Source organism: Pseudonaja textilis, chromosome 3 (assembly GCF_049901715.1).
Source record: "Pseudonaja textilis isolate UNSWEBS1 chromosome 3, rPseTex1.2, whole genome shotgun sequence".
Classification (NCBI taxonomy): Eukaryota; Metazoa; Chordata; class Lepidosauria; order Squamata; family Elapidae; genus Pseudonaja; species Pseudonaja textilis.
Window position 1 is genome coordinate 171,081,278 of NC_141992.1, and position 13,003 is coordinate 171,094,280.

Sequence of the window (13,003 nt, forward strand, 5' to 3'; positions counted from 1 at the left end):
AGATTTGTGTGGTAGCTACTGAGATCCTACAGATGGTGCTAGATGCTAAGCAGCAACTGCCATCTAGAAACCCTATGTGGGCCTTGGCTATTGCATAATCTCATTTCCTATATTTGGGTAAAGGTGGAAAGTCCCTAACTTTCCAGACATATAGGTGATCTCATTTTACTAACATCACCACTAGTCTTAAGGATTGGTTGGGAGGTTGTACCAATGTGGTTGAGCAGTTTCACCCATGTGGGATCTATTCTCCAATCCAGATGCTGTATCTATGTTGCCTTTGTCTTCTTGTAAAACTCTATAAATGTAATAAACACTGCCCATGCAGTCAGACATCTTGGCACCCTGCACAATGACTGGTCTTTGATCACCATATATGGTGCCCAACCAGGGACAGGGCGGGGCCACAACCTTCCGGAGTGGGCAACAGCCAACATGCTTACCATTGTCTGGAACAGACCCTAAGGTGCGCACCTTCGTCGTATGGGATCCCGGGTCCTTCTGGACCTATCAATGGTAAGTATGGGTTGCAAATCTATCTCAGCATCATCAGGAACATGTTCAGGAAATTAGATTCCTGCTACATGAATCAGGTGCAAAAGTACACTGAGGCTAGACAAAAAAGAAGTAGGTGGGGGATAGGGAAATGGTATCCTGAGTGCAATAGAATAGAATAGAATAGAATAGAATAGAAAGATCAGGATACCCAAGTCTCCAGTACAAATATTACATCGATGGTATCAATGCTGTCATGCAGTGGAAACATCTGCCTCTGATGTTTTAATAAAACAATAATTGGGCTCTGATGCCTCAGCAAAATAATAATTGACTATAAGCCCCCCTCCATATTATGATCAGGTAAAAATTGTCACTCCAAAATCTTCTCTAATTGGACTTTCAGCTCCTTCTGAGCAGGCTAATTTTTTTGATTCTCCAAGGCCATTGTACATCCCCATAAGGCAAATATTAAAGGAACAATTAGAAAAAGGGGGAAATTTAAGCTAGAGACCCAGGACAGAGACACGTAAATGTATTTGTTTAAAATTTTTATGTTTAATCCTTTTTAATTATTTAATGCTTAAAAAAATAAGAACAATGGATGTAACTAGAATGCAGGCAGTTGCTCTCTTCTGATGCACTGAGTGGCAGAATTGAATGTAGAAGGCATGCCTCATTGAGTTCAATGGTCTACAGTTAGCTCTGCTGTTCTGAAGCATGGAACGAGACACAGATCTGTGTTTAAAATAGAGCCCCTCCATAAAGTACATTGGGGTTGATCAAAGAAAATATGGTTAAGTTATGATGCTATATATGTGTTAGGAAGAACTAAGAAGAAAATGTTTACTATTCTTTTCATGATGTGATTTCCATTAAAACTTCTTAGATGTGTATGTATAATAATGTATAATAATTGCATGCAGAATAGAGCTTAGCTGTGTATGTGTAATAATGTAAAATACGTGTATGCAGAATTGAATTGAAGAAAAATATCCTTTACCTGTGTATAGCCCCAATAGGAACAGCTGCAGCTCAAAATAAATTAATTCTAACATGTTTGGCAGCCAGAGAATTAAATTGGCTTTTCTGATTGACTTAGAGCTATGGGAGGCAGCTAGGCAGTGGTTTGGGCCTACAATCTCCTTTGTGATTGGAACCACTCCTTGAGTTATCCCAATGCTCTGAGAACAAACTATAGGTTGTCCCCAAAAATGTGGAAATTTAAAGGGACAAAACCTCCCCAGGTCTGGAAATGTTGTGTGTGAGGATGTATCTGTATGTAATTATTTCCAACCCTGGAGGGTGAGATCCTCTACAATGGAACTTATTGACTCCCAGAAAAGAATTTCTAAGTATGCAAGCAGTATGATTACAGTGTAAATTTGTGAGTATGTTGATGGTAAACAAACTGGTATAAATGTTTTGTGTATTGACCCCCATCCTAGATTGAAAGGAGAGTAAGAAATGAGAATGGTCCAGACATGAAAAAGATCCCATGGAGAAATGTATGTGATTTACTGGAAAGAGAAGTGTTATGTCCTGAGGGCTCAAGGAGTTCTCACTCAGGTCCACTCACTTTGTGTGGGCGTTATTCCCCCATTCCCATTGGTCGGTTCTCCCCAGCAGCCAGCTATAAAAGCAGGCTGCGGGGTCCAACTGGCTGCTGATTGCTGCGAGCCAGTTCCAGGCTTGGCAAGCACGGTCAGCCCTTTATTTGTAAAATAAAGTACTGTTGCACTCATGCTCTGGTTCAGCCTCTCATTGCTCAAACTTAACACTGGCGACGAGGGTGGGATGGCTACCAGAAGCACCTTGCAACCGCTGAGTCACTAGCCACCGATCTACAGCCCAGAGAGAGCGATCGGCTGGCAACAAGGAAAACGCTGATCCGCAGCCAGAGAGAGCGGTCAGCTAACAAAACGAGCGATCAAAAAGAGCAAACGCAGATCCGCAGCCAGAGAAAGCGGTCTGAGTCAAATAGTTAGAAGCGCCTGTAGCCGCTTGTTAGCCTCGCTACGGGGAAAGTGAAGCGCTGCAGCCGCAGCCGCTCTGCATTTGGCGCGAAATTCAAACGGGTGTCATTTGAATTTCGAGCCAGTAGGAATCACAGCACAGCGCTGTAGAGAGTCACTAACGCCCACTTTTTTGGCGCGAATCAAGACACCTCCAACGGCTAGCAGCCAACGTGGTAACCCAGAGAGAGAGAAAGAGAGGTAGCAAAAACCTCTCCAGAGCTGATATCACTAGTAACTCACGAGCGTTCGTAGTCCCAGAGAGATTTCTCCCGCAGGTAGCCCAGCCGTTCCAGCACCATGGGTTCCAATCCAGTATTCCCGGCGTTTAAACCAGACGAAGAGAAGTGGGAATCGTATAAGAACCGTTCAATCATTACATCGATGCGGTCGGCCTGTCGGATGCGGGAGAGCATCGGAAAAATCCTATTTCCTAATCTACTGCGGAGCCACCGCTTACGATACCGCTGCAGCACTCGTGGCGCCGAGAGAATTAAAAACGCCCGTGGTCCGAGTTGCTTGAGATCCTCACAAACCACTACGCTCCCAGGCCTTCACAAATCGCCAGGAGGTTCACGTTCCGAATGAGGAAGCAATCAAGTAAGGAGACCATCAACCAATATATGGCCGCCCTCAGAACAGCAGCCCTGCACTGCGGGTTTGGAACATACCTGGAGGACATGCTCCTCGATCAATTGGTTTGTGGGGTCAAGGATCTCAACCTACAGAGGCGACTGCTAGCTAAAAAGACCTCAACCTCGCGCAAGCGGTAGAGGAGGCCCTAGCAGCCGAGCTAGCAACAAACTCAGCCACCGAAATTCAGGGCCCAGCGCCAAGCTAGCAGCGTTCCCAGTCCATTCCGAAGAGGTGGAAGCGGAGGAAGGCCACAACGATGAGAACGATGTCCATCGCCTCACCAATGACAGACGGTCGCAGGTAGGGGCCAAACAAGAATACACCGGTCCACCCAAGCACATCACCCTGTGCCTAGCCTGTGGGGGATCACATCAAAGGGCCACCTGCAAGTTTAAAGGAGCCGCTTTGCAACAACTGCCATAAGAGGGGGCACATTGCGAGAGTCTGCCAAGCCCCCAAAGCGCTGCACAAAGACCCCGTCCTCGCACTCGGGACCACAGAGGCAAGTATTAAACTGTCGCACGCACCGCCTTGCCAGGCGTACTTGCCACTCTGTTAGTAAATTTCTCTCTCCGTTTCCCTAGAAGGTAAACCGTGCCACATGGAGGTTGACACAGGGTCAGCGCTCTCAATAATCTCGTGGAACACCCTCAAGAGACTCCACCCCAGCCTATCTACTACCCGGCTTCAGAGATGCCAGTTTGGTCTGAAGGACTACCAGGGGAAGGCCATTCTCGTGATCGGCAGAGGCAAGTTCTTTGTCAGTTTTAGAGCTTTTAAAGGCCACCTACCTCTAGTGGTAGTTAACGGCAATCTACCCACCTTATTGGGGCTCGATTGGTTTCCCACCTCGGCCTAGGGTTAACAGGAGTCCATGCTGTCTCAACCTCAGACACTGACTCCTTATTCGCTGACTACGCAGATGTGTTCAGCGAGGAGCTGGGGTGTTATAATGGAACCCCATCTCGTTCACCGTTGACCCCCAGGCAGTCCCAATCAGATTAAAACCACGAGAGTTCCATTTGCTATTCGACCAAAACTAGACGCTGAATTGGATAAACTATTAAAACAAGGGGTCATTGAGCCAACAGATTTCGCCAAGTGGGAGACGCCCATTGTCACACCCTCAAAAAGATGGTAGCCTGAGAATTTGCTCGGACTACAAGACAACAATCAATAAATATTTACAAGTTAGCGCCTACCCCGTGCCTGCTATTCAGCACTTATTGCACACATTCGAACCGGGCAGTATTTTTGCTAAATTGACATGTCTCAAGCATATCAACAGTTCCCTGTTGATAACCAAACAGCGGAACTTCAGACCATCGCCACCACAGGGGTGCCTTCCGATGCAAGCGCCTCCAATTTGGCGTAAGTGTTGCCCTCGGTATTTTTCAATCCTCATGGAGCGGATTTTACAGGGCCTCCCTGGTGTAGTACCCTACTTCGACGACATCTTGGTCTCGGCCAGGACAGACCCCAACTCTTCCAGAGAGTGCGAGCAGTGTTAGAGAGGTTCAGACAGCATGGCCTCAAGTTAAAAAAGAAAAATGCGCCATTGCCACTAGACAGGTGGACTTTCTGGGTTATAAAATTGATGCCTCTGGCATTCACCCCCTGGAGTCCAAGGTCAGGCGATCCACGAAGCTCCCACACCGACCTCCAAACGGAGCTACAAGCTTTCTTGGGACTCCTAAACTTTTATGCATCCTTTTTGCCCCATAAAGCCTCAGTAGCCGAACCCCTACACAGATTACTAGACAAAAAGTCACCGTGGCACTGGGGGCACAAAGAAGACCAGGCGTTTAACGCCGTCAAATCACTACTTACGCCAGAGGCAGTGCTCATCCAATTCGACCCCAACCTTCCTTTAGTACTGGCAGCAGACGCATCCCCTTTTGGAATTGGGGCGGTCCTTAGTCACCGACTCTCAATGGCACCGAGGCCCCATCGCCTTTTTTTCTCCAGGACGCCTCGGCCACGGAGCGAAATTACAGCCAAATAGACAAGGAAGCCCTAGCAGCTGTTGCAGCCGTGAAAAGTTTCACGAATTCCTTTTTGGCCACTTCTTCGAACTGGTCACCGACCATAAGCCCCTCCTGGGCCTACTGGCCAGCGACAAACAGACACCTCAAGTCCTCTCCCCTCGGATGACAAGGTGGACGCTTTCCTAGCGGCCTACTCCATACAAACTTATCCACCGCCCGGGCAAAACTCTATCCCACGCTGATGCACTCAGTCGCTGCCCTTACCCGCTCCGGCTGAAGACCCAGCTCCTGTCAATGCCATTTTTGAAATCACCCAGTTGGACCTGCCCATCACCGCCTTTGACATCGCCGCCAAAACCAGGCAGACCAAACGCCCGCCCAGGTGCTCACTGGGTGAGGAGGGGGTGGCCGGGAGGCAATGTTGATAACAAATTCGCACCCTTTAAGACTCGCATGCAGGAGCTGTCCAGTTTGCAGGGTTGTCTACTGTGGGGCACTCGAGTGATCATTCCGACCTCGCTGCACTCCGAGTCCTGGAGGCGCTGCACGAGGGACACCCGGCATTGTGAGAATGAAGGCGTTGGCACGCAGCCACGTGTGGTGGCCGGGTCAGACGAGGACATTGTCAATTGGGTAAGTTCCTGCAGCATTTGCCAGGAATCCCGTCCTGCTCCCCCATCGCCACCCCTACCAGATGGGAGAGCGCCAGCGCCTTGGTCTAGAATCCATATCGATCTGGCCGGCCCGTGCATGGAAAGATGTTCCTAGTGGTCGTGACGCTTATTCCAAGTGGATAGACGTGGCGCAGCTATCCACGACCACCACACTAGCAATCACCAACGTGTTAACGCGCCTGTTCGTTACCCATGGACTACCCGACTCCTTGGTCTCCGATAATGGCCCACAGTTCGCATCAGTAGAATTCAGCCGTTTTGCAGCCAACCTAGGCATTCGCCACATTTTCACAGCCCCATTTCACCCTGCGAGTAATGGGTTGGCTGAAAGGGCCAGGACCACCAAAGAGGCCTCGCTAGGTTTGGCAGAGATGACTGGCACCACAAACTCTCACGGTTCCTGATGAGCCAGCACCAACCCCCTGTGCAGTCACCAATAAGTCCCCAGCGGAACTTCTGATGGGCGCGCCTGAGGACTGTATTAGATAGACTGCACCCACAATACTGCCCTCGACTCTCCCTCGCCTCCACTTCGGGGTTAGACATTTTATGTTACAGGAGCCGATATTCGGGAGGAATTTCGCTGGGGACCCACTTTGGATTCCAGGCGAGGTCATGTCGTCACCGGGCCGAGATCATATAGAGTCAGGCTGGAGGATGGTCGCGCCTGGAGGAGACACATAGACCAACTCAGAAGGCGCCTCAGCAACCTCGCAAAACAAGAATCCAGAGTCTCCAGTCGAAGGGGGAACCGTCCCATCCGCCACCCAGCCACATCGCACCCAGTGACCAGTCTGCGCCAGCGGTCGCTCCGGTCAGCCCAAACTCGGACAACAGCGCCCAGAGAGTTGATCAACCAGATCCAACCCACGCAGAGTTTGACTCAGAAACCAACCCGGTGGTTTCCGAGGATGCCCAGTCCAGAGAGAGTGTTGGCGACACTATGCCAGCTCAACCGTCACAGACTGATACCGAACAGTCAGACAATGTTCCCGAAGTTGCGCCGCTCCGGGCGCCAACACAAACCCCCATCTACCTCAAGGACTATGCGTGTTCGCATCTGGGGGAAGGGGTGTTATGTCCTGAGGGCTCAAGGAGTTCTCACTCAGGTCCACTCACTTTGTGTGGGCGTTATTCCCCCATTCCATTGGTCGGTTCTCCCCAGCAGCCAGCTATAAAAGCAGGCTGCGGGGTCCAACTGGCTGTTGATTGCTGCGGTAGCTGGGTTCCAGGCTTGGCAAGCACGGTCAGCCCTTTATTTGTAAAATAAAGTACTGTTGCACTCATGCTCTGGTTCAGCCTCTCATTGCTCAAACTTAACAAGAAGATTATTTGTGTGTATATTTGTGTGTGCTTTACTGATAATGAAAGTTATTTGTGTGTGATTTTCCCCCCTTCTTGTCCTTGCTGGTTGTTGTAAAGGCGGAGGCAGCAGGTGGGGGAGAGTGTAGCTTTTGATCACTTTAACAATTTTTTTCTCTGCTTTGAGTTTTTGCCTCAACAAAGATGAGGCTAGAAAATAACTTTTTTATAGGTTACATAGCTTCATCTCCTGATTTTTTTAGCAATTTTCACACAAGGAGCCTCAGAAAAATAAGCTGAGATTGCCAAATTGCCTGGAACTTTATCTGTAAAGGTGGCTCAGTTCCCAGGTTAGCAGTTGGCCTGGAACCATTATCTTTGAAGATGGTTCAATTCCCAGTTTCAGCAAGGGGAATCAAAATTTAAAATTAGCTGCACTCTGTACATGCTCTTAATCCATATTTTGATTAAAGCAGAGAATTGACACTAAAATTTGACTCCATCTGGAGGGTTTACAAGAATGTGAAGAAAGCATGGCTATTGCCAGCACAACAGGTAAAATCATGAAAGGTTTACAATGGGCTTTGCAAATAACCTTTTCTTTGTAATTTTTGATAAAGTGCAGTAAGGTATAAATAGTGGAGTTGTGTAAATCTGATTTTCAATTTTATTTTTAGAAAAACTTATCTCTTCAATGTCCTTTACCTATGTAAGCTGTATTGTTTGCCTAAAGAACTTTGGCTTGCTTGCTTAATGACTTCTTCCTTTCCTGTCCTTACAAGGATTCTCATGATGATACCCCAGCTTGTTGTGTCCACCCAGCCAAGGATGTCTACACCAATCCCCGGATCCGGTCCCAGTCCTAGGAATTTGACTTTATAGATTGCACAGTGTCCAATCCCGGCTCATTTGCTTATGTTTGATTGTTTAAAGCCGTCCTTTGGCATCAGTGGCTGTCATTTCACACAAACACTTACTTGAATGAATGAAGTAAAACTCATGGGTGCAATTGGCTAACATCACACATGATGTGTTTTTGCTTATCTGAAACCTATGATATGGAACGTTTGCTTTCTACATGTTTCTACAGTTCCTGTCTGCACTCCTTGTGCAGTAATTCAAAATTTTAGGATTTGCTACCTTTTATGCAATTGCTTTACACACCTCAATGGTAGCAGTCCCTGTAAATATAACTTGTGAAAAAGTAGTTAATTGTAGATTTTCAAATAAAAAACCTCACTGTCATCGCATTTGCTCACCTACTTTGAACTGCACAGCTTTTGAAGAGACTTTCTTTCACTTTGCCCATGTTTGGCTACCTCAAGGATGGTTTTTACATGTGGTCAAGAAACTTTTAATTATATTTCTGCTAATATTAGTGAAGCACAATGCTGCCTCAGCTGGCTGATTCCTGTTTTGCTTTCTAAACAACAAATTCATCACTTGAATTGTTCTCAACATGGGGTCACACTAGATAGTATCTGTGACTCTGAAACAACCTTACTTGATAAAACAGAATACGTAGTGCTAGCTTTGTCTATAGAGAGTGTGCCAGCAATTGTTGCTCGGGTTCACCTTAACATTAACTCTGTTGTATGTAATTTAGCAAAAACAATTAATGTTACTTCTTCAGCTATCTCAACAATCAACCACAAGATGCAAGCATTGAGGAAGGTTATTCTACAAAATCTATGTTGTTTTAATTTGTTTGATGGGTCACGAACCATCCAGCACCAGCTTAAAATTTTCAACAATTTGGCCTCAGATTTGAAAATTGATAAATTAGGATCTTGGTGGGAAAGCTTTTGGGCTTGATTGCCCACAGGATTAATGAGAAAAAATTTACGTCATTATTTGTGCTTTAATTAGTGGGTGCTGCTTTGTTCAATGTCTCCCTTCTCTTTGCAACATATGTATCACAGCTTTCCACCCTAAATCCTCTCCTACATTGCCTAAGGGTCATGTATATGACCTATATAAACAACTGCAAGTATACTCTTCTAATGATTATTATGAATCCTCTTCTAACTCCTTCTAACTCCTTTTATGATTGTTCTTTCTCTAACAAAATAAAAAAGAGTGAAATGTGGTACCTACCGAGATCCTTCAGATGGTAATAGATGCTAAGCAGCAAACTGCCATCTAGAAACCCTATGTGGGCCTCCTGGCTATTGGCATGATCTCATTTCCTATATTTGGGTAAAGGTGGAAAGTCCCTAACTTTCCAGACATATAGGTGATCTCATTTACTAACATCACCACTAGTCTTAAGGATTGGTTGGGAGGTTGTACCAATGTGGTTGAGCAGTTTCACGCATGTGGGATCTATTCTCCAATCCAGATGCTGTATCTATGTTGCCTTTGTCTTCTTGTAAAAACCCTATAAATGTAATAAACATTGCCCATGCAGTCAGACATCTTGGCACCCTGCATAATGACTGGTCTTTGATCACCACAGATTTGTGAAGGCAGTTTTTTTAACTACTAAGAGAAAGCAGATTTATTTAACTTTGTATTGACACCACTCCACATTGCCAATTTGTGGTCAATAAAACATGAGGTGCTAAAGAGTCAATGCTACTGAATTTTAAAAATTGAATATACTACATTTGTGTTGTATGATATACTTTAGACAAATACTTGTTTGAGATGTTAATTATTGATTATAAATCATTTGAAAAACATAATAGGAGGTGATGTGCAACTATATTCAATCATTCATTGAAAAGAAAGTAAATAAGCGTGACTGGGAAAATATTAATTTTGTCATGACCTGTATGAGTAATTTTGCAGAATACCACAAAAATAGGGAAGAAAATTATGCAAATTATGCTCATCAAAACATGTGATTTCATATTTTATATATCAGCAGACTAAACTAAATATATTTAAGCAAATTAGAAGAATGTTTTGGATAAGATTAAATGATAAAAATACATTGAATGCTAATTCCAAAATAGACTTTTTTTCCTTCAGTTAAGATAGAATAACAAATGGAAAAATTATGATTTCAGTGATGCCTATCTGATAATAATATAGTATTAGTATGCAAGGAGCATGCTTCTTAGTTAAACCATGTGAATGGAAGGTGAATATATTTAGCTGCATATTCTGATTGTTATTTATTGCAGCTGCAAGATCTGTCAGAGACTTAGAGCATGAAATAGCACAGAATCTGACAACAATTATTGATAAAGAAACAGTTCTTAAAGTATTCCAAAGCAGAAAATTTCTAAAGGAATTATATAAGAAATAGCAATATGTAGAGTAGCCATCCATTTACTCATCTGATCTTCTATATGGGTGGCATAGATTGTATATGACTCTCAAACATATAAAATGCAATGGTTTGATTTAAACATTTTGATTATTCTGATCACAAGGCTATACTGCTTAATATGAGTTCTATTTAGATTGCATTGCATACACGTCCAACCTAAAATTAATGTGATGCACTGCTAATTTAAGGATGACATTTTCTTTATTTTTGTTGTTGACACCTATGTATTCTGCTTTGTTTTGCTTAGTATTGTCAGATCTGCTGTTATTTATGTTTCAGGAGGAAAGAAAAATTATTTATCTGCATCCTTGTAGCTTTTAGCACATCTTGAAATCTGGTAGTTGGCACAACTGATTTTAACATTGTACTGCACACATAGCTGCGTATAAATCCCATTCAGTTCAATGTGATTCATTTCTGAAGCACATTTATAAAACAGAACTGTATCTTAGGACTGGTTCTAACCTACAGAATTTGAGAGTTGCCTATTTTGCTTTCCTGAATTTTTGCCATTTTATTTTACATGTGGGTTTTAGATAATGCTGCAATAATAAAACAGTTACTTCTGCAGCCTTGTGATAAAAATTGGACAATCATCAGCTCAGTAATGATATTCATATTTTTTTCTCTCCTTCTAAATTGCAACATGATCTTGCTCATTTCAACTAATGAAAATAATAAAATGATTGACAGTTTTATTACAGCACAAACTCACTATCCTCCCAATCACAAAATTGGGGAAGCAGTCATAGTCCTGTGAAGTGCATGATTAAGATTATAGATAGATAATTAATATACTGGTTGGGTTGGACTTATTCGGGGTCTTCAATTCTATGAGCATCTTAAGAAATCAATATTAAGCATGTTCATACATATTTTAACAATCAAGTTTTAAGTAGTTTGTCACTTTATTTCTGGATCTGGAAAATAGTGGAAGAACATACAACAAAGAAGATTGGAAATGGTGTGGAAAGATGGAGAAACAAAGACAATAAACTTTACCTCTTAATAAAATAATATATTTCATGATTTTTTTTACTATTTTATGAGAATGTATATTTATTTACCTTCCAATATACTTGCTGACTTTTAAGCTAATTTTTTCCCTGCATAACTGATGGAATAGCCAACATGTTTTGTCAGTAACAGATCCACAGTAGTATCTAATGGGATTTAGTAGTTAAAAACAAAAAGTAAATTTTGGCAGTTGTATCCACAGCTGTTAAACATATACAGTATGTTGGGGAGGGGTGGAAGTTAAGAGAAAACTTACTTTTGAAAGTCTTTTTGAACCATTAATCTCAAAATACAGCCATTAAGCTGTCCAATGAGAAGTAGGATTCAAGTAGAAAGAAAGGATTTTATTGTCCTCAGTTGCAAGTTTCTATATGAAGCAAAGACCTTCCTACATAGACAAATTTCAGCTGTTAGATTAAAATATCCAAAGCCTAAAAAAACTAGAGCCATCAAGGTAAAATTCTCAGGAAGCAGTATTTAACAGTATTTGATGGCTCAATATTTCTTTACCTTTATATCTGCTTATATCTTTCTCTGTTTGCTCAGACTTTTTACAGGTTACCAAGTATTTGTGTTGGTCTGAATATTCAGTCTTGTGTAACTTGATACAGTTAAATTATTTGCTCACATTTTTGAAGACAACTAAAATAACATTTTTTTTTCTGTTGATACTTCAGTGTTCTTATAACATAGCTACAGCTACCAAGTGTCTGTATTTTAATAGCCCAAATTTAGCTTCACAAATTTAATCCTAATTAAAAAGATGCTTCTCATTGTAAATGTTATAGGAGATAATTCTCTTAATACAGTGGCCCCCAACCTTTTTTGTGCCACGGCCCGGTACTGGCATCACAAAATGATCCGTGGCCCGGTACCGGCATCAGCACGCATGACAAGGCAAGGTGAGCCGAGCGACCGGCCAGCCAGCCGTCCCCCGCTTCTCCCCACCACCTTTGTACCTTTGTCAATGGGCTTCACTTCGGGCCGGCTTCAGGACGGTCGCTTGGCTCACCTTGCCTTGGGTGCTGAAAGAATCCTCATGCCTTAGTTTCATTCGAAGCTCCCCCCCCTCAATGAAACTACGGCATGAGGATTCCTTCAGGACCCAAACGCCACTTTCCAACCAGAAAAGCTCAGCCGGAAGCACTTTCTCGTCAAACAAGATGGCGGCACCCAGCAAACCGGCGGCCCGGTAGGAAATGTTCCACGGACCGGTACCAGTCCACGGCCCGGTGGTTGGGGACCCCTGTCTTAATACATTATAGTTGAAAATGACAGGTCTGGCAGCTACTTTTCAGACTAACAAATTTGATTAAAAGGCAGAAGCTTTCATGAACTATAGCTTACTTCATCAGATGTTATGTCTGTGTTTATTCATTGAGCTTTGCTCCCTTTCTAGAGTTGATTTCACAACCAAATTTGCTCCAAAATTCATAGAATTCATGATGTATTTTAAAATGTGATCATTTCCCCAAATATTAATGAAAACAATTGACTTGGTTTTATATGTTCAAAAAAGACCATTATATTCTACCAAGCCCTTTTCTAAGATTGTCCTTTTCATTTCAGAGTATAGTCTTAATGTTTGTTGGTTTC

At 43.3% G+C, this 13,003-nt stretch overlaps 1 long non-coding RNA gene across 1 annotated transcript; it reads left to right on the forward strand.

Moving 5' to 3' along the window:
* The first annotated feature begins 298 nt into the window (after nucleotides 1–298).
* On the forward strand, nucleotides 299–9,525 carry LOC148126416 (uncharacterized). Its single transcript, XR_015742624.1, has 2 exons — nucleotides 299–516; nucleotides 7,893–9,525. It is a non-coding gene; the product is annotated as an uncharacterized LOC148126416 (long non-coding RNA).
* Nucleotides 9,526–13,003: the final 3,478 nt, after the last annotated feature.